We start from the raw sequence: 19,759 nt of genomic DNA, 5'->3' as shown, positions 1-19,759 counted from the left end.
GCACAGTTACACAGTGAGTGACCCTCACCCTGAATAAACAGTGACTCTGTATAGTTACACAGTGACCCTCACCCTGGATAAACAGTGACTTTGTGAAGTTACAGTGACCCTCACCCTGAATAAACGGTGACTCTGTACAGTTACACAGTGACTCTCACCCTCAATAAACAGCGACTCTGTACAAGACAGAGTGACCCACACCCTGAATAAACAGTGATTCTGTACATTTACACAGTAAATGACCCTCACGCGGAATAAACAGTGACACTGTACAGTTACACAGTGAGTGACAATTACCCTGAATAAACAGTGACTCTGTACAGTTACACAGTGAACCTCACCCTGAATAAACAGTGATTCTGTACAGTTATACAGTGACCGTCACCCTAAATAAACAGTGATTCTGTACAGTTATACAGTGACCGTCACCCTGAATAAACAGTGACCCTGTACAGTTACACACTGACCCTCACCGGGAATAAACAGTGACTCCGTACAGTTTCACAGTGAACCTCACCCGGAATAAACAGTGAACCTGCACAGTTACACAGTGACCCTCACCCTGAATAAACAGTGACTCTGTACAGATACAGTCAGTGACCCTCACCCTGAATAAACAGTGACTCTGTACAGTTACAGTGACCCTCCCCCTGAATAAACAGTGACTCTGTACAGTTACACACTGACCCTCACCCTGAATAAACAGTGACTCTGTACAGAGAGACAGTGACCCTCACCCTGAATAAACAGTGACTCTGTACAGCTACACTGTGACCCTCACCCTGAAAAAACAGTGACTCTGTACAGTTATACAGTGACCCTCACCCTGAATAAACAGTGACTCTGTACAGTTACACAGTGACCCTCACCCTTAATAAATAGTGACTCTGTACAGTTACACAGTGATCCTCACCCTTAATAAACAGTGACTCTGTACAGTTACACAGTGAGTGACCCTCACCCTGAATAAACAGTGACCCTGTACATTTACACAGCGAGTGACCCTCACCCGGAATAAACAGTGACTCTGCACGGTTCCACAGTGACCCTCACCCAGAATAATCACTGACTCTGTACAGTTACATAGTGACTCTCACCCTGAATAAACAGTGACTCTGTGCAGTTATACAGTGACCCTCACCCTGAATAAACAGTGACTCTGTACAGTTACAGCGAGTGACCCTCACCCTGAATAAACAGTGACTGTGTACCTAGACACTGTGACCCTCACCCTGAATAAAGAGTGATTCTGTACAGTTATACAGTGACCCTAACCCTGAATAAACAGTGACTCTGCACAGTTACACAGAGAGTGACCCTCACCCTGAATACACAGTGACTCTGTACAGTTACACAGTGACCCTCACCCTGAATAAACAGTGACTTTGTACAGTTACACAGTGACCCTCACCCTGAATAAAAAGTGACTCTGTACAATTACACAGTGACCCTCACCCTGAAAAAACAGTGCCTCTGTACAGTGACACAGTGAGTGACCCTCACCCTGAAGAAACAGTGACTCTGTACAGTGACACAGTGAGTGACTCTCACCCAGAATAAACAGTGATTCTGTACATTTACACAGTAAATGACCCTCACGCGGAATAAACAGTGACACTGTACAGTTACACAGTGAGTGACAATTACCCTGAATAAACAGTGACTCTGTACAGTTACACAGTGAACCTCACCCTGAATAAACAGTGATTCTGTACAGTTATACAGTGACCGTCACCCTAAATAAACAGTGATTCTGTACAGTTATACAGTGACCGTCACCCTGAATAAACAGTGACCCTGTACAGTTACACACTGACCCTCACCGGGAATAAACAGTGACTCCGTACAGTTTCACAGTGAACCTCACCCGGAATAAACAGTGAACCTGCACAGTTACACAGTGACCCTCACCCTGAATAAACAGTGACTCTGTACAGATACAGTCAGTGACCCTCACCCTGAATAAACAGTGACTCTGTACAGTTACAGTGACCCTCCCCCTGAATAAACAGTGACTCTGTACAGTTACACACTGACCCTCACCCTGAATAAACAGTGACTCTGTACAGAGAGACAGTGACCCTCACCCTGAATAAACAGTGACTCTGTACAGCTACACTGTGACCCTCACCCTGAAAAAACAGTGACTCTGTACAGTTATACAGTGACCCTCACCCTGAATAAACAGTGACTCTGTACAGTTACACAGTGATCCTCACCCTGAATAAGCAGTGACTCTGTACAGTAACACAGTAACCCTCACCCTGAATAAACAGTGACTTTGTACAATTACAGCAAGTGACCCTCACCCTGAATAGACAGTGACTGTGTACCTAGACACTGTGACCCTCACCCTGAATAAACAGTGATTCTGTACAGATATACAGTGACCCTAACCCTGAATAAACAGTGACTCTGCACAGTTACACAGTGAGTGACCCTCACCCTGAATACACAGTGACTCTGTACAGTTACACAGTGACCCTTACCCTGAATAAACAATGACTCTGTACAGTTACACAATGAGTGACCCTCACCCAGAATAAACAGTGACTCTGCACAGTGACACAGTGACCCTCACCCTGAATAAAAAGTGACTCTGTACAGTTACACAGTGACCCTCACCCTGAATAAACAGTGACTCTGTACAGTTACACAGTGACCCTCACCCTTAATAAATAGTGACTCTGTACAGTTACACAGTGATCCTCACCCTTAATAAACAGTGACTCTGTACAGTTACACAGTGAGTGACCCTCACCCTGAATAAACAGTGACCCTGTACATTTACACAGCGAGTGACCCTCACCCGGAATAAACAGTGACTCTGCACGGTTCCACAGTGACCCTCACCCAGAATAATCACTGACTCTGTACAGTTACATAGTGACTCTCACCCTGAATAAACAGTGACTCTGTGCAGTTATACAGTGACCCTCACCCTGAATAAACAGTGACTCTGTACAGTTACAGCGAGTGACCCTCACCCTGAATAAACAGTGACTGTGTACCTAGACACTGTGACCCTCACCCTGAATAAAGAGTGATTCTGTACAGTTATACAGTGACCCTAACCCTGAATAAACAGTGACTCTGCACAGTTACACAGAGAGTGACCCTCACCCTGAATACACAGTGACTCTGTACAGTTACACAGTGACCCTCACCCTGAATAAACAGTGACTTTGTACAGTTACACAGTGACCCTCACCCTGAATAAAAAGTGACTCTGTACAATTACACAGTGACCCTCACCCTGAAAAAACAGTGCCTCTGTACAGTGACACAGTGAGTGACCCTCACCCTGAAGAAACAGTGACTCTGTACAGTGACACAGTGAGTGACTCTCACCCAGAATAAACAGTGATTCTGTACATTTACACAGTAAATGACCCTCACGCGGAATAAACAGTGACACTGTACAGTTACACAGTGAGTGACAATTACCCTGAATAAACAGTGACTCTGTACAGTTACACAGTGAACCTCACCCTGAATAAACAGTGATTCTGTACAGTTATACAGTGACCGTCACCCTAAATAAACAGTGATTCTGTACAGTTATACAGTGACCGTCACCCTGAATAAACAGTGACCCTGTACAGTTACACACTGACCCTCACCGGGAATAAACAGTGACTCCGTACAGTTTCACAGTGAACCTCACCCGGAATAAACAGTGAACCTGCACAGTTACACAGTGACCCTCACCCTGAATAAACAGTGACTCTGTACAGATACAGTCAGTGACCCTCACCCTGAATAAACAGTGACTCTGTACAGTTACAGTGACCCTCCCCCTGAATAAACAGTGACTCTGTACAGTTACACACTGACCCTCACCCTGAATAAACAGTGACTCTGTACAGAGAGACAGTGACCCTCACCCTGAATAAACAGTGACTCTGTACAGCTACACTGTGGCCCTCACCCTGAAAAAACAGTGACTCTGTACAGTTATACAGTGACCCTCACCCTGAATAAACAGTGACTCTGTACAGTTACACAGTGATCCTCACCCTGAATAAGCAGTGACTCTGTACAGTAACACAGTAACCCTCACCCTGAATAAACAGTGACTTTGTACAATTACAGCAAGTGACCCTCACCCTGAATAGACAGTGACTGTGTACCTAGACACTGTGACCCTCACCCTGAATAAACAGTGATTCTGTACAGATATACAGTGACCCTAACCCTGAATAAACAGTGACTCTGCACAGTTACACAGTGAGTGACCCTCACCCTGAATACACAGTGACTCTGTACAGTTACACAGTGACCCTTACCCTGAATAAACAATGACTCTGTACAGTTACACAATGAGTGACCCTCACCCAGAATAAACAGTGACTCTGCACAGTGACACAGTGACCCTCACCCTGAATAAAAAGTGACTCTGTACAGTTACACAGTGACCCTCACCCTGAATAAACAGTGACTCTGTACAGTTACACAGTGACCCTCACCCTTAATAAATAGTGACTCTGTACAGTTACACAGTGATCCTCACCCTTAATAAACAGTGACTCTGTACAGTTACACAGTGAGTGACCCTCACCCTGAATAAACAGTGACCCTGTACATTTACACAGCGAGTGACCCTCACCCGGAATAAACAGTGACTCTGCACGGTTCCACAGTGACCCTCACCCAGAATAATCACTGACTCTGTACAGTTACATAGTGACTCTCACCCTGAATAAACAGTGACTCTGTGCAGTTATACAGTGACCCTCACCCTGAATAAACAGTGACTCTGTACAGTTACAGCGAGTGACCCTCACCCTGAATAAACAGTGACTGTGTACCTAGACACTGTGACCCTCACCCTGAATAAAGAGTGATTCTGTACAGTTATACAGTGACCCTAACCCTGAATAAACAGTGACTCTGCACAGTTACACAGAGAGTGACCCTCACCCTGAATACACAGTGACTCTGTACAGTTACACAGTGACCCTCACCCTGAATAAACAGTGACTTTGTACAGTTACACAGTGACCCTCACCCTGAATAAAAAGTGACTCTCTACAATTACACAGTGACCCTCACCCTGAAAAAACAGTGCCTCTGTACAGTGACACAGTGAGTGACCCTCACCCTGAAGAAACAGTGACTCTGTACAGTGACACAGTGAGTGACTCTCACCCAGAATAAACAGTGACTCTGTACATTTACACAGTGACCCTCACCCTCAATAAACAGTGACTCTGTACATTTACAATGAGTGACCCTCACCCTGAATAAACAGTGACTCTGTACAGTTACACAGTGACCCTCACCCTGAATAAACAGTGACTCTGTACAGTGACACAGTAACCCTCACCCTGAATAAACAGTGACTTTGTACAGTTACACAGTGACCCTCACCCTGAATAAACAGTGACTCTGTACAGTTACAGCGAGTGACCCTCACCCTGAATAAACAGTGACTGTGTACCTAGACACTGTGACCCTCACCCTGAATACACAGTGACTCTGTACAGTTACACAGTGATCCTTACCCTGAATAAACAATGACTCTGTACAGTTACACAATGAGTGACCCTCACCCAGAATAAACAGTGACTCTGCACAGTGACACAGTGACCCTCACCCTGAATAAAAAGTGACTCTGTACAGTTACACAGTGACCCTCACCCTGAATAAACAGTGACTCTGTACAGTTACACAGTGACCCTCACCCTTAATAAACAGTGACTCTGTACAGAGACACAGTGACCCTCACCCTGAGCAAATAGTGACTCTGTATAGTTACACAGTGAGTGACCCTCCCCCTGAGTAAACAGTGACTCTGTACAGTGACACAGTAACCCTCACCCTGAATGAACAGTGACCCTGTCCAGTTAAACAGTGACCCTCACCCTAAATGAACAGTGACTCTGTAGAGTGACACAGTAACCCTCACACTGAATAAAGAAAGACTCTGTACAATTGCACAGTGACCCTCACACTGAATAAAAAGTGACTCTGTACAGTGACACAGTGAGTGACCCTCACCCTCAATAAACAGTGACTGTGTACAGTTACACAGTGAGTGATCCTCACCCTGAATAAACAGTGACCCTGTACAGTTACACAGCGAATGACCGTCACCCGGAATAAATACTGACTGTGTACAATTACACAGTGACCCTCCCCCTGAATAAACAGTGACTTTATGCAGTTTCACAGTGAACCTCATCCAGAATAAACAGTGACTCTGTAGAGTGACACAGCAAGTGACCCTCACCCAGAATAAACAGTGACTCTGTACAGTTACAAAGTGATCCTTACGCTGAATGAACAGTGACTCTGTACAGTTACAGTGACCGTCACCCTGAATAAACAGTGATTCTGTACATTTACACAGTGACCCTCACTCTGAATAAACAGCGACTCTGTACAGTTACACAGTGACCCTCACCCTGAGTAAACAGTGACTGTAGAGTTACGCAGTGTCTCTCACCCAGAATAAACAGTGACCCTGTACAATTAAACAATGACCCTCACCCTCAATAAAACAGTGACTCTGTACAGTTACACAGTGACCCTCACCCTGAATAAACAGTGATTCTGTACAGTTATACAGTGACCGTCACCCTGAATAAACAGTGACCCTGTACAGTTACACACTGACCCTCACCCTGAATAAACAGTGACTCTGTACAGTGACACAGTGAGTGACCCTCACCCTGAATAAACAGTGACCCTGTACATTTACACAGCGAGTGACCCTCACCCGGAATAAACAGTGACTCTGCACGGTTCCACAGTGACCCTCACCCAGAATAATCACTGACTCTGTACAGTTACATAGTGACTCTCACCCTGAATAAACAGTGACTCTGTGCAGTTATACAGTGACCCTCACCCTGAATAAACAGTGACTCTGTACAGTTACAGCGAGTGACCCTCACCCTGAATAAACAGTGACTGTGTACCTAGACACTGTGACCCTCACCCTGAATAAAGAGTGATTCTGTACAGTTATACAGTGACCCTAACCCTGAATAAACAGTGACTCTGCACAGTTACACAGAGAGTGACCCTCACCCTGAATACACAGTGACTCTGTACAGTTACACAGTGACCCTCACCCTGAATAAACAGTGACTTTGTACAGTTACACAGTGACCCTCACCCTGAATAAAAAGTGACTCTGTACAATTACACAGTGACCCTCACCCTGAAAAAACAGTGCCTCTGTACAGTGACACAGTGAGTGACCCTCACCCTGAAGAAACAGTGACTCTGTACAGTGACACAGTGAGTGACTCTCACCCAGAATAAACAGTGACTCTGTACATTTACACAGTGACCCTCACCCTCAATAAACAGTGACTCTGTACATTTACAATGAGTGACCCTCACCCTGAATAAACAGTGACTCTGTACAGTTACACAGTGACCCTCACCCTGAATAAACAGTGACTCTGTACAGTGACACAGTAACCCTCACCCTGAATAAACAGTGACTTTGTACAGTTACACAGTGACCCTCACCCTGAATAAACAGTGACTCTGTACAGTTACAGCGAGTGACCCTCACCCTGAATAAACAGTGACTGTGTACCTAGACACTGTGACCCTCACCCTGAATACACAGTGACTCTGTACAGTTACACAGTGATCCTTACCCTGAATAAACAATGACTCTGTACAGTTACACAATGAGTGACCCTCACCCAGAATAAACAGTGACACTGCACAGTGACACAGTGACCCTCACCCTGAATAAAAAGTGACTCTGTACAGTTACACAGTGACCCTCACCCTGAATAAACAGTGACTCTGTACAGTTACACAGTGACCCTCACCCTTAATAAACAGTGACTCTGTACAGAGACACAGTGACCCTCACCCTGAGCAAATAGTGACTCTGTATAGTTACACAGTGAGTGACCCTCCCCCTGAGTAAACAGTGACTCTGTACAGTTCCACAGTGACCCTCACCCTGAATAAACAGTGACTCTGTACAGTGACACAGTAACCCTCACCCTGAATGAACAGTGACCCTGTCCAGTTAAACAGTGACCCTCACCCTAAATGAACAGTGACTCTGTAGAGTGACACAGTAACCCTCACACTGAATAAAGAAAGACTCTGTACAATTGCACAGTGACCCTCACACTGAATAAAAAGTGACTCTGTACAGTGACACAGTGAGTGACCCTCACCCTCAATAAACAGTGACTGTGTACAGTTACACAGTGAGTGATCCTCACCCTGAATAAACAGTGACCCTGTACAGTTACACAGCGAATGACCGTCACCCGGAATAAATACTGACTGTGTACAATTACACAGTGACCCTCCCCCTGAATAAACAGTGACTTTATGCAGTTTCACAGTGAACCTCATCCAGAATAAACAGTGACTCTGTAGAGTGACACAGCAAGTGACCCTCACCCAGAATAAACAGTGACTCTGTACAGTTACAAAGTGATCCTTACGCTGAATGAACAGTGACTCTGTACAGTTACAGTGACCGTCACCCTGAATAAACAGTGATTCTGTACATTTACACAGTGACCCTCACTCTGAATAAACAGCGACTCTGTACAGTTACACAGTGACCCTCACCCTGAGTAAACAGTGACTGTAGAGTTACGCAGTGTCTCTCACCCAGAATAAACAGTGACCCTGTACAATTAAACAATGACCCTCACCCTCAATAAAACAGTGACTCTGTACAGTTACACAGTGACCCTCACCCTGAATAAACAGTGATTCTGTACAGTTATACAGTGACCGTCACCCTGAATAAACAGTGACCCTGTACAGTTACACACTGACCCTCACCCTGAATAAACAGTGACTCTGTACAGTGACACAGTGAGTGACCCTCACCCTGAATAAACAGTGACCCTGTACATTTACACAGCGAGTGACCCTCACCCGGAATAAACAGTGACTCTGCACGGTTCCACAGTGACCCTCACCCAGAATAATCACTGACTCTGTACAGTTACATAGTGACTCTCACCCTGAATAAACAGTGACTCTGTGCAGTTATACAGTGACCCTCACCCTGAATAAACAGTGACTCTGTACAGTTACAGCGAGTGACCCTCACCCTGAATAAACAGTGACTGTGTACCTAGACACTGTGACCCTCACCCTGAATAAAGAGTGATTCTGTACAGTTATACAGTGACCCTAACCCTGAATAAACAGTGACTCTGCACAGTTACACAGAGAGTGACCCTCACCCTGAATACACAGTGACTCTGTACAGTTACACAGTGACCCTCACCCTGAATAAACAGTGACTTTGTACAGTTACACAGTGACCCTCACCCTGAATAAAAAGTGACTCTGTACAATTACACAGTGACCCTCACCCTGAAAAAACAGTGCCTCTGTACAGTGACACAGTGAGTGACCCTCACCCTGAAGAAACAGTGACTCTGTACAGTGACACAGTGAGTGACTCTCACCCAGAATAAACAGTGACTCTGTACATTTACACAGTGACCCTCACCCTCAATAAACAGTGACTCTGTACATTTACAATGAGTGACCCTCACCCTGAATAAACAGTGACTCTGTACAGTTACACAGTGACCCTCACCCTGAATAAACAGTGACTCTGTACAGTGACACAGTAACCCTCACCCTGAATAAACAGTGACTTTGTACAGTTACACAGTGACCCTCACCCTGAATAAACAGTGACTCTGTACAGTTACAGCGAGTGACCCTCACCCTGAATAAACAGTGACTGTGTACCTAGACACTGTGACCCTCACCCTGAATACACAGTGACTCTGTACAGTTACACAGTGATCCTTACCCTGAATAAACAATGACTCTGTACAGTTACACAATGAGTGACCCTCACCCAGAATAAACAGTGACACTGCACAGTGACACAGTGACCCTCACCCTGAATAAAAAGTGACTCTGTACAGTTACACAGTGACCCTCACCCTGAATAAACAGTGACTCTGTACAGTTACACAGTGACCCTCACCCTTAATAAACAGTGACTCTGTACAGAGACACAGTGACCCTCACCCTGAGCAAATAGTGACTCTGTATAGTTACACAGTGAGTGACCCTCCCCCTGAGTAAACAGTGACTCTGTACAGTTCCACAGTGACCCTCACCCTGAATAAACAGTGACTCTGTACAGTGACACAGTAACCCTCACCCTGAATGAACAGTGACCCTGTCCAGTTAAACAGTGACCCTCACCCTAAATGAACAGTGACTCTGTAGAGTGACACAGTAACCCTCACACTGAATAAAGAAAGACTCTGTACAATTGCACAGTGACCCTCACACTGAATAAAAAGTGACTCTGTACAGTGACACAGTGAGTGACCCTCACCCTCAATAAACAGTGACTGTGTACAGTTACACAGTGAGTGATCCTCACCCTGAATAAACAGTGACCCTGTACAGTTACACAGCGAATGACCGTCACCCGGAATAAATACTGACTGTGTACAATTACACAGTGACCCTCCCCCTGAATAAACAGTGACTTTATGCAGTTTCACAGTGAACCTCATCCAGAATAAACAGTGACTCTGTAGAGTGACACAGCAAGTGACCCTCACCCAGAATAAACAGTGACTCTGTACAGTTACAAAGTGATCCTCACCCTGAATGAACAGTGACTCTGTACATTTACAGTGACCGTCACCCTGAATAAACAGTGATTCTGTACATCTACACAGTGACCCTCACTCTGAATAAACAGCGACTCTGTACAGTTACACAGTGACCCTCACCCTGAGTAAACAGTGACTGTAGAGTTACGCAGTGTCTCTCACCCAGAATAAACAGTGACCCTGTACAATTAAACAATGACCCTCACCCTCAATAAAACAGTGACTCTGTACAGTTACACAGTGACCCTCACCCTGAATAAACAGTGATTCTGTACAGTTATACAGTGACCGTCACCCTGAATAAACAGTGACCCTGTACAGTTACACACTGACCCTCACCCTGAATAAACAGTGACTCTGTACAGTGACACAGTGAGTGACCCTCACCCAGAATAAACAATGATTCTGTACACTTACACAGTGACCCTCACCCTGAATGAACAGTGACCCTGTCCAGTTAAACAGTGACCCTCACCCTGAATTACCAGTGACTCTGCAGAGTGACACAGTGACCCTCACCCTGAATAAAAAGTGACTCTGTACAGTGACTCGGTGATCCTCACCCTCAATAAACAGTGACTCTGTACAGTGACACGGTGACCCTCATCCTTAATAAACAGTGACTCTGTACAGTTACACAGTGACCCTCACGCTGAGTAAACAGTGACTGTGTACAGTTACAGAGTGAGTGATCCTCACCCTGAATAAACAGTGACTCTGTACAGTTCAACAATGACCCTCATCCTCAATAAAACAGTGACTTTATGCAGTTTCACAGTGAACCTCACCCTGAATAAACAGTGACTCTGTAGAGTGACATAGTGAGTGACCCTCACCCTGAATAATCAGTGACTCTGTACAGTGACACAGTAACCCTCACCCTGAATAAACAGTGACTCTGTACAGTTACACAGTGACCCTCACGCTGAGTAAACAGTGACTGTGTACAGTTACAGAGTGAGTGATCCTCACCCTGAATAAACAGTGACTCTGTACAGTTCAACAGTGACCCTCATCCTTAATAAACAGTGACTGTACAGTTACACAGTGACCCTCACCCTCAATAAAACAGTGACTTTATGCAGTTTCACAGTGAACCTCACCCTGAATAAACAGTGACTCTGTAGAGTGACACAGCGAGTGAACCTCACCCAGAATAAACAGTGTCTCTGTATAGTTACACAGTGACCCTCACCCAGAATAACTAGTGACTCTGTACAGTTACACAGTGATCCTCACCCTGAATGAACAGTGACTCTGTCCAGTTACACAGTGATCCTCACCCTGAATAAACAGTAACTCTGTGGAGTGACACAGTAACCCTCACACTGAATAAAGAATGACTCTGTACAATTACACAGTGACCCTCACCCTGAATAAAAAGTGACTCTGTACAGTGACATAGTGAGTGACCCTCACCCTGAATAATCAGTGACTCTGTACAGTGACACAGTAACCCTCACCCTGAATAAACAGTGATTCTATACAGTAACAGAGTGAGTGTCCCTCACCCTGAATAAACAGTGACACAGTGAGTGACCCTCACCATGAATAAACAGTGACTCTGTACAGTTACACAGTAACCCTCACCCTGAATGAACAGTGACCCTGTCCAGTTAAACAGTGACCCTCACCCTGAATTAACAGTGACTCTATAGAGTGACACAGTAACCCTCACACTGAATAAAGAATGACTATGTACAATTGCACAGTGACCCTCATCCTGAATAAAAAGTGACTCTGTACAGTGACACAGTGAGTGACCCTCACCCTGAATAAACAGTGACCCTGTACAGTTACACAGCAAGTGACCCTCACCAGGAATAAATACTGACTGTGTACAATTACACAGTGACCCTCACCCTGAATAAACAGTCTCTCTGTACAGTTACCAGTGACCCTGAACCTCAGTAAAACAGTGATTCTGTACAGTTTCACAGTGAACCTCACCCTGAATAAACAGTGACTCTGTAGAGTGACACAGCGAGTGACCCTCACCCAGAATAAACAGTGACTCTGTACAGTTACACAGTGACCCTCACCCAGAATAAACACTGACTCTGTACAGTTACACAGTGATCCTCACCCTGAATGAACAGTGACTCTGTACAGTTACACAGTGACCCTCACCCAGAATAAACACTGACTCTGTACAGTTACACAGTGATCCTCACCCAGAATAAACACTGACTCTGTACAGTTACACAGTGATCCTCACCCTGAATAAACAGTGACTCTGTACAGCTACACAGTGATCCTCACCCTCATTAAACAGTGACTCTGTAGAGTGACACAGTAACCCTCACACTGAATAAAGAATGAATCTGTACAATTACACAGTGACCCTCACCCTGAATAAAAAGTGACTCTGTACAGTGACACCGTGAGTGACCCTCACCCTGAATAAACAGTGACTCTGTACAGTGACACAGTAACCCTCACCCTGAATAAACAGTGACTCTGTACAGTTATACAGTGACCCTCACCCTGAGTAAACAGTGACTCTGTACAGTGACACAGTGACCCTCACCCTCAATAAACAGTGACTCTGTACAGTTACAATGAGTGACCCTCACCCTGAATAAACAGTGACTGTGGACAGAGACACAGTGACCCTCACCCTGAATAAACAGTGACTCTGTACAGTTACAGCGAGTGACCCTCACCCTGAATAAACAGTGACTGTGTACCTAGACACTGTGACCCTCACCCTGAATAAACAGTGATTCTGTACAGTTATACAGTGACCCTCACCCTGAATAAACAGTGACTCTGCACAGTTACACAGTGAGTGACCCTCACCCTGAATAAACAGTGACTCTGTATAGTTACACCGTGACCCTCACCCTGGATAAACAGTGACTCTGTAAAATTACAGTGACCCTCACCCTGAATAAACGGTGACTCTGTACAGTTACACAGTGACTCTCACCCTGAATAAACAGTGACTCTGTACAGTGACACAGTAACCCTCACCCTGAATAAACAGTGACTTTGTACAGTTACACAGTGACCCTCACCCTGAATAAACAGTGACTCTGTACAGTTACAGCGAGTGACCCTCACCCTGAATAAACAGTGACTCTGTACCTAGACACTGTGACCCTCACCCTGAATAAACAGTGATTCTGTACAGTTATACAGTGACCCTCACCCTGAATAAACAGTGACTCTGCACAGTTACACAGTGAGTGACCCTCACCCTGAATAAACAGTGACTCTGTATAGTTACACCGTGACCCTCACCCTGGATAAACAGTGACTCTGTGAAGTTACAGTGACCCTCACCCTGAATAAACGGTGACTCTGTACAGTTACACAGTGACTCTCACCCTCAATAAACAGCGACTCTGTACAAGACAGAGTGACCCACACCCTGAATAAACAGTGATTCTGTACATTTACACAGTAAATGACCCTCACGCGGAATAAACAGTGACACTGTACAGTTACACAGTGAGTGACAATTACCCTGAATAAACAGTGACTCTGTACAGTTACACAGTGAACCTCACCCTGAATAAACAGTGATTCTGTACAGTTATACAGTGACCGTCACCCTAAATAAACAGTGATTCTGTACAGTTATACAGTGACCGTCACCCTGAATAAACAGTGACCCTGTACAGTTACACACTGACCCTCACCGGGAATAAACAGTGACTCCGTACAGTTTCACAGTGAACCTCACCCGGAATAAACAGTGAACCTGCACAGTTACACAGTGACCCTCACCCTGAATAGACAGTGACTGTGTACCTAGACACTGTGACCCTAACCCTGAATAAACAGTGACTCTGTACAGTTACACAGTGAGTGACCCTCACCCTGAATACACAGTGACTCTGTACAGTTACACAGTGACCCTTACCCTGAATAAACAATGACTCTGTACAGTTACACAATGAGTGACCCTCACCCAGAATAAACAGTGACTCTGTACAGTTACACAGTGAGTGACCCTCACCCTGAATAAACAGTGACCCTGTACATTTACACAGCGAGTGACCCTCACCCGGAATAAACAGTGACTCTGCACGGTTCCACAGTGACCCTCACCCAGAATAATCACTGACTCTGTACAGTTACATAGTGACTCTCACCCTGAATAAACAGTGACTCTGTGCAGTTATACAGTGACCCTCACCCTGAATAAACAGTGACTCTGTACAGTTACAGCGAGTGACCCTCACCCTGAATAAACAGTGACTGTGTACCTAGACACTGTGACCCTCACCCTGAATAAAGAGTGATTCTGTACAGTTATACAGTGACCCTAACCCTGAATAAACAGTGACTCTGCACAGTTACACAGAGAGTGACCCTCACCCTGAATACACAGTGACTCTGTACAGTTACACAGTGACCCTCACCCTGAATAAACAGTGACTTTGTACAGTTACACAGTGACCCTCACCCTGAATAAAAAGTGACTCTGTACAATTACACAGTGACCCTCACCCTGAAAAAACAGTGCCTCTGTACAGTGACACAGTGAGTGACCCTCACCCTGAAGAAACAGTGACTCTGTACAGTGACACAGTGAGTGACTCTCACCCAGAATAAACAATGACTCTGTACACTTACACAGTGACCCTCACCCTAAATGAACAGTGACCCTGTCCAGTTAAACAGTAACCCTCACCCTGAATTACCAGTGACTCTGCAGAGTGACACAGTGACCCTCACCCTGAATAAAAAGTGACTCTGTACAGTGACTCGGTGATCCTCACCCTCAATAAACAGTGACTCTGTACAGTGACACGGTGACCCTCATCCTTAATAAACAGTGACTCTGTACAGTTACACAGTGACCCTCACGCTGAGTAAACAGTGACTGTGTACAGTTACAGAGTGAGTGATCCTCACCCTGAATAAACAGTGACTCTGTACAGTTCAACAATGACCCTCACCCTCAATAAAACAGTGACTTTATGCAGTTTCACAGTGAACCTCACCCTGAATAAACAGTGACTCTGTAGAGTGACACAGCGAGTGAACCTCACCCAGAATAAACAGTGACTCTGTATAGTTACACAGTGACCCTCACCCAGAATAACTAGTGACTCTGTACAGTTACACAGTGATCCTCACCCTGAATGAACAGTGACTCTGTCCAGTTACACAGTGATCCTCACCCTGAATAAACAGTGACTCTGTGGAGTGACACAGTAACCCTCACACTGAATAAAGAATGACTCTGTACAATTACACAGTGACCCTCACCCTGAATAAAAAGTGACTCTGTACAGTGACACAGTGAGTGACCCTCACCATGAATAAACAGTGACTCTGTACAGTTACACAGTAACCCTCACCCTGAATGAACAGTGACCCTGTCCAGTTAAACAGTGACCCTCACCCTGAATTAACAGTGACTCGATAGAGTGACACAGTAACCCTCACACTGAATAAAGAATGACTATGTACAATTGCACAGTGACCCTCATCCTGAATAAAAAGTGACTCTGTACAGTGACACAGTGAGTGACCCTCACCCTGAATAAACAGTGACTCTGTACAGTTACGCAGTGACCCTCACCCTGAGTAAACACTGACTGTGTACAGTTACACAGTGAGTGATCCTCACCCTGAATAAACAGTGACCCTGTACAGTTACACAGTGACCCTCACCCTGAATAAACAGTGACCCTGTACAGTTACACAGTGACCCTCACCCTGAATAAACAGTGATTCTGTACAGTAACAGAGTGAGTGTCCCTCACCCTGAATAAACAGTGACTCTGTACAGTCACACAGTAACCCTCACCCTGAATAAACAGTGACTCTGTACAGAGATACAGTGACCCTCACCCTGAGCAAATAGTGACTCTGTATAGTTACACAGTGAGTGACCCTCCCCCTGAGTAAACAGTGACTCTGTACAGTTCCACAGTGACCCTCACCCTGAATAAACAGTGACTCTGTACAGTGACACAGTAACCCTCACCCTGAATGAACAGTGACCCTGTCCAGTTAAACAGTGACCCTCACCCTGAATGAACAGTGACCCTGTCCAGTTAAACAGTGACCCTCACCCTGAATTAACAGTGACTCTATAGAGTGACACAGTAACCCTCACACTGAATAAAGAATGACTATGTACAATTGCACAGTGACCCTCATCCTGAATAAAAAGTGACTCTGTACAGTGACACAGTGAGTGACCCTCACCCTGAATAAACAGTGACTCTGTACAGTTACGCAGTGACCCTCACCCTGAGTAAACACTGACTGTGTACAGTTACACAGTGAGTGATCCTCACCCTGAATAAACAGTGACCCTGTACAGTTACACAGTGACCCTCACCCTGAATAAACAGTGACCCTGTACAGTTACACAGTGACCCTCACCCTGAATAAACAGTGATTCTGTACAGTAACAGAGTGAGTGTCCCTCACCCTGAATAAACAGTGACTCTGTACAGTCACACAGTAACCCTCACCCTGAATAAACAATGACTCTGTACAGTTATACAGTGACCCTCACCCTGAGTAAACAGTGACTCTGTACAGTGACACAGTGACCCTCACCCTCAATAAACAGTGACTCTGTACAGTTACAATGAGTGACCCTCACCCTGAATAAACAGTGACTCTGTACAGTTACACAGTGACCCTCACCCTTAATAAACAGTGACTCTGTACAGAGACACAGTGACCCTCACCCTGAGCAAATAGTGACTCTGTATAGTTACACAGTGAGTGACCCTCCCCCTGAGTAAACAGTGACTCTGTACAGTTCCACAGTGACCCTCACCCTGAATAAACAGTGACTCTGTACAGTGACACAGTAACCCTCACCCTGAATGAACAGTGACCCTGTCCAGTTAAACAGTGACCCTCACCCTAAATGAACAGTGACTCTGTAGAGTGACACAGTAACCCTCACACTGAATAAAGTAAGACTCTGTACAATTGCACAGTGACCCTCACACTGAATAAAAAGTGACTCTGTACAGTGACACAGTGAGTGACCCTCACCCTCAATAAACAGTGACTGTGTACAGTTACACAGTGAGTGATCCTCACCCTGAATAAACAGTGACCCTGTACAGTTACACAGCGAATGACCGTCACCCGGAATAAATACTGACTGTGTACAATTACACAGTGACCCTCCCCCTGAATAAACAGTGACTTTATGCAGTTTCACAGTGAACCTCATCCAGAATAAACAGTGACTCTGTAGAGTGACACAGCAAGTGACCCTCACCCAGAATAAACAGTGACTCTGTACAGTTACAAAGTGATCCTCACCCTGAATGAACAGTGACTCTGTACAGTTACAGTGACCCTCACCCTTAATAAACAGTGATTCTGTACAGTTGCACAGTGACCCTCACCCTGAATAAACAGTGACTCTGTACAGTTACACAGTGATCCTCACCCTGAATAAACAGTGCCTCTGTACAGTTACGCAGTGAGTGACACTTACCCTGAATAAACACTGACTCTGTACATTTACACAGTGACCCTCACTCTGAATAAACAGCGACTCTGTACAGTTACACAGTGACCCTCACCCTGAGTAAACAGTGACTGTAGAGTTACGCAGTGTCTCTCACCCAGAATAAACAGTGACCCTGTACAATTAAACAATGACCCTCACCCTCAATAAAACAGTGACTCTGTACAGTTACACAGTGACCCTCACCCTGAATAAACAGTGATTCTGTACAGTTATACAGTGACCGTCACCCTGAATAAACAGTGACTCTGTACAGTGACACAGTGAGTGACCCTCACCCAGAATAAACAATGACTCTGTACACTTACACAGTGACCCTCACCCTGAATGAACAGTGACCCTGTCCAGTTAAACAGTGACCCTCACCCTGAATTACCAGTGACTCTGCAGAGTGACACAGTGACCCTCACCCTGAATAAAAAGTGACTCTGTACAGTGACTCGGTGATCCTCACCCTCAATAAACAGTGACTCTGTACAGTGACACGGTGACCCTCATCCTTAATAAACAGTGACTCTGTACAGTTACACAGTGACCCTCACCCTCAATAAAACAGTGACTTTATGCAGTTTCACAGTGAACCTCACCCTGAATAAACAGTGACTCTGTAGAGTGACACAGCGAGTGAACCTCACCCAGAATAAACAGTGTCTCTGTATAGTTACACAGTGACCCTCACCCAGAATAACTAGTGACTCTGTCCAGTTACACAGTGATCCTCACCCTGAATAAACAGTGACTCTGTGGAGTGACACAGTAACCCTCACACTGAATAAAGAATGACTCTGTACAATTACACAGTGACCCTCACCCTGAATAAAAAGTGACTCTGTACAGTGACATAGTGAGTGACCCTCACCCTGAATAATCAGTGACTCTGTACAGTGACACAGTAACCCTCACCCTGAATAAACAGTGATTCTATACAGTAACAGAGTGAGTGTCCCTCACCCTGAATAAACAGTGACACAGTGAGTGACCCTCACCATGAATAAACAGTGACTCTGTACAGTTACACAGTAACCCTCACCCTGAATGAACAGTGACCCTGTCCAGTTAAACAGTGACCCTCACCCTGAATTAACAGTGACTCTATAGAGTGACACAGTAACCCTCACACTGAATAAAGAATGACTATGTACAATTGCACAGTGACCCTCATCCTGAATAAAAAGTGACTCTGTACAGTGACACAGTGAGTGACCCTCACCCTGAATAAACAGTGACTCTGTACAGTTACGCAGTGACCCTCACCCTGCGTAAACACTGTGTACAGTTACACAGTGAGTGATCCTCACCCTGAATAAACAGTGACCCTGTACAGTTACACAGCAAGTGACCCTCACCAGGAATAAATACTGACTGTGTACAATTACACAGTGACCCTCACCCTGAATAAACAGTCTCTCTGTACAGTTACCAGTGACCCTGAACCTCAGTAAAACAGTGATTCTGTACAGTTTCACAGTGAACCTCACCCTGAATAAACAGTGACTCTGTAGAGTGACACAGCGAGTGACCCTCACCCAGAATAAACAGTGACTCTGTACAGTTACACAGTGACCCTCACCCAGAATAAACACTGACTCTGTACAGTTACACAGTGATCCTCACCCTGAATGAACAGTGACTCTGTACAGTTACACAGTGACCCTCACCCAGAATAAACACTGACTCTGTA

Source organism: Mobula birostris, chromosome X (genome assembly GCF_030028105.1).
Source record: "Mobula birostris isolate sMobBir1 chromosome X, sMobBir1.hap1, whole genome shotgun sequence".
Taxonomy (NCBI): Eukaryota; Metazoa; Chordata; class Chondrichthyes; order Myliobatiformes; family Myliobatidae; genus Mobula; species Mobula birostris.
The sequence above is the reverse complement of the archived record's forward strand: the minus strand, read 5'-3'. Positions refer to the sequence as shown.